The 4,312-nt window shown below is 43.8% G+C and overlaps 1 pseudogene; it reads left to right on the forward strand.

Annotated features, from left to right (window-relative positions):
- Positions 1 to 1,169: 1,169 nt before the first annotated feature.
- Positions 1,170 to 1,286, forward strand: LOC145418496 (5S ribosomal RNA; annotated as a pseudogene).
- Positions 1,287 to 4,312: the final 3,026 nt, after the last annotated feature.

The following is a 4,312-nucleotide window of genomic DNA, read 5'->3' on the forward strand; positions in this document are numbered from 1 at the left end:
GGGATTAGTGATTGAATAGGGAGGCTGCCAGAGTTTGAGCAGCATGGAAAGCTGCCATTAGTTGACTGACACATGCAAGCAAGCTGGGCCTTTATAAACAAAACAAGGGAGGTGGGGTGGTTGGAGAGTTGATGAAGTTTGGAAGACATTATGAGAGCTGGGAGAGATTGTATAATGGATATGATTAAAGAAACCCATTTGTGAAAGTAGAGTGTGAAGAGAATGATAAGCAGCTTAACCAAAGGGGCAAGACCAACAGACACCAGTTAATGCATTCAGAAGGAAAATTAAATTGTGATGACTGTGGTAAACTATTTAATAGTAAAGATGACAGCTAGCACCTGCTTATTCATTCAGCAGGGAAGAAAGTGAAGAAGGTTAAATGTGATGAATGTGGTAAACAGTTTAGTAATACAAACAATCTAAGCAAACATCTCTTTAACTCATTCAGGAGTGAAGAATTTTAAGTGTGGTGAATGTGGTAAGATGTTCAGTGACAAAGGCAACCTCAACAGGCATATACTCATTCATTCTGGGGAAAGAACTAAAAGTGTGAGGCATGTGGTAAACTGTTTAGTCAGAACTGCAATCTCATTAAACACCAGCTAATTCATTCAGAAGTGAAGAAGTTTAAGTGTGATGAACGTGGTAAGGTATTTAGTGAGAACAGTAGTCTCACCAAGCACTTGCTAAATTATTCAGGAGTGAAGAAATTTAAGTGTAATGATTGTGGTAAACTGTTTAGTCAAACAGGCAACCTCAGGAGGCATGTACTAACTCATTCAGGAGTATGAGAAAAGAACTTTAAGTGTGAGGAGTGTGGCATGCTGTATAGTGAGAAGCAGCACCTCACCAGGCACTTACTAAACATAAGGAGTAAAGAACTTTGTGTGTGATGGGATGTGATTGCTAAAATGTGCCCTTGTTGCACTGACTGCCTAAAACTACCCCACCTTCTGCCTGCATACTGATTTGTAACAGTAAATGAATAGTAGAATATGATGCTAGGCACGAATATATGCTGTGTGAAGGATGGAGAGCCATAGTATTGTCTTTTACCACTACTTACCTGTGTGGATTGAGCCAAAAAAAAGGACAGGAATCTGGACCAAGTTAAGGTGAAAGAACTATAGTGGAAAAGGCAAAGCAAAGCTGCATTTATTAATTTATTCAGGCCATGCCACGTTGAGTACACCGCTTCCCGTCCGGTCAGCGAAGTTAAGCAACGTTGGGTCTGGTTAGTACCTGGATGGGTGACCGCCTGGGAACACCAGATGCTGTTGGCATCCCTACGTGTCAAGTGGGGTTGGTGGAGGATTAGTGCCCCTCCCTGTAAAACAATTAACTCTAAGCCATTGGCCACCCCGTCTGGGATACATGGCGTCTGGCAATGGATGGATGGATGGACAAGGGAACTTAAAGACTGATGTATGCCTCCATGTCGCCCTGTCCCCTGCCATTTTGCTGGTCTCCCACTAACTTAGGCTATACCCCCTCACTCACATAGGCTACCTCACCACTCCATCCCTCCATCTCATTCTCAGTCTCCCCCTCCCTCTTCCCCCACTCCACCTCACTCACATACACTCTCCCTCTTAGTCTCACTCTCCTTATGACAAAACCACCTCAATGTATTTCTTAACACTTTCCATCACATCCACACTACAATGCTGCTTGTGTTGTGGTTATTGTTGTTGCTTAACACCAGTCTGTCTGGCTGAGCAGACCCATTGATCATAGGTAAGTAGCTGCATCAGTGGGGCCATCCTAGAAGTACAGTGCAGTACATTGTGTAGGGAAGTGGAAACCACTTGTGGTGGACAGCACCTCTAGAGTCAGACCAGGGTCCGTCCCCATGGCAAGGTACAGGGAAATATGATGAGGTTTGGCTCCCAAGTGGATGTCAGCTGCACCTTCCTGGATGCAAAGTGCCACCACATGTAGGCTCTTCATCAGCACCTGTGGCTGGTAAATTAGGTGGTGGCAATCATCATCCACTCACATGATGTAGTGCTGCCAACTTCCTCCTTCACATCGTATCATTTTTTTCTGTGTCTACCCTCTCCTCCTCCTATTTGATTCATCATTCCTGTCACTTCTTATTACTCTTCTTTCATTTTCAGGTGGCTGTACATAGAGTGACAAGTCTAATGGTTTCTTGTAAGCCAGGAAACTATTTACAACACTGAGTGGTAACCATGTAACCAACCCATATGTGTTCCCTACATGTCAACAAGTGGGTTGGGGGAGGGTTAGTGCCCCTCCCTGTAAAACAACTCAAAGGCAAACTGCCACTCCTTACGGGATTATGGCATCTGCGTATAGACAGACAGATTGTCTCATGAGTCACAAATATCAGTGCACAGGGGGTCCGATGCCTACCGAAAACATTCGTTCATTACCAGTGTCCCATTGTGTATGAACAATGTCTGTTTATATAAACATAACATTTGCTATATGTTTGCAAGAGGATATTGCTAGTTGGTGATATATAACACTTCCTGACATCAGGGCTACCGTGTGGTAGGTCAGACACTAATATTTCAGCGACCTTCATTCTGTGGTCCCAAATGTTTCACGCATATTGTGCACTGATACTTTTGTGACCCTGAGTACAGGTATGTTAGTGATATATTTGATGTTATTTTTTAAATACCTGTGGATGTGGATGTCAGACTTTAGTATCTTAAGGATGCAGATGCTGATGTTAGATGTTCATATTTTTTTGATGCAGGTTACTAACTCTTGCATACCGGCTGATGTTTGTAAAGGACACTTAAATTCAAACTGAACATACGAGCTGACTGCTATCTACTTAACATCATCATTATCATCATCCAGACCTCCTTTCTCACCCTAGGGCAGGGTGAGGAGTAGCAATGTCCAGACAACCCAAATTTGCCCAGTCCAATGGGACATGCTTCCATTCATCCACAATTCATGCCCCAGGAATCCTGGATCTATCTGATATGCCAAAAACATTCGCCACTTTCTGTAGCTTAACACAAATGTATCCAATAGAGTCAATCCGGATGCTGTCACGTTAAAAAGGGGTGCCAAATCCCTGGTCGTGTGCTTCTCACAGTATTCATGCAGCCAACTTGATCTCTTGTCAGTTCCCTAGCCTCACCAACTTCCAAACCTTTCTTCCTCACACAGTCATCCACCATATCCCTCCACCTTCTTGGTCTACCTTGCCTCCTCCCTCCATCAAACTCGCTCAGATATACCTCTTTCACCACTCTGTTGTTATCCATTCTCTCCACATGACCATACCAACTCAGTACACTCTCTTCACTTCTGGTGTCCACAGACTTCCTTACTCCACAACTTTCACGAATCACATTATTTCGTATCCTATCCATTCTCTGTACTCCACATACATTCCTCAGTGCCACTGCTGTCACTTGTGACTTTTCATTTTCATGCCACACCATAGTCTTAGTGGTAGGTGCGGGCGCCTATCATCCACCCACTTAGTGTAGTGGTATTCTGTTTAAGGTAGCTCTACATTGAGTGGTGAGCCAAATTACCTCCTGTAAACCAGGAAAGCATTTACAATGCTGGGTGGTAACCTTATAACCAACAAACACGTGTTCATTACGTGGCAACAAGTGGGTTGGCGGAGGGTTAGTGCCCCTTCCCACCCCAGGAAAGAACTAAGTAAAAATATGAACAAGAAGCCTCGGACCAGGACTGACCAAAAGATGACGATTACGGACCGAACAAAGGACATGATACGGATTGGGATGTGCCAGTGATGAGGTGAAAGAGAGAGAGAGATTGTCCAGGTGCTTGAAGGTGTGAAAGTGGATGTACAGTATGTGGATTAACTGAAACTAAATGGAGGGGTCAGTGTGTGAGAGAATAGGAGTATGGATGGGTATATGCGTGGGAGTAGGTAAGACTGAGAGGGCAAAAGAAGGAATGTGTATTGTTGTTAATAACAGATGGAAGGAGAATATAAGAGAGTAGGGATCAGTTGGCTCTAGGATTGTGTGGGTAAGATTGAAAGTTGGACTACAAATGTGGGTAATTGTGTGCATGCATGTGCCATCGATAAACCGTGGTTTGGCCATCATTAGGCGGGGTATGGTGGTATTTCTACCCCCATCGTTAAGCCTGGGTATTGCATCTAGGGGTATCGTATATGGAGGTATTTTTTGTACTTGGGTGGTGTAATGAGTAAGGATGGAAGTTTAGAGGGTGAAGTACTTGAAAAGGTACAACAAGGAAGAAAGGTTGCTGGTTCCTTGAAAGCAGTGATTATAAAAAGGGAAGTGAGCATGGATGAAAGTTACCACATGACAGT

This window comes from Coenobita brevimanus, chromosome 114 (genome assembly GCF_032717465.1).
Source record: "Coenobita brevimanus isolate Jiangsu-jjx chromosome 114, ASM3271746v2, whole genome shotgun sequence".
Classification (NCBI taxonomy): Eukaryota; Metazoa; Arthropoda; class Malacostraca; order Decapoda; family Coenobitidae; genus Coenobita; species Coenobita brevimanus.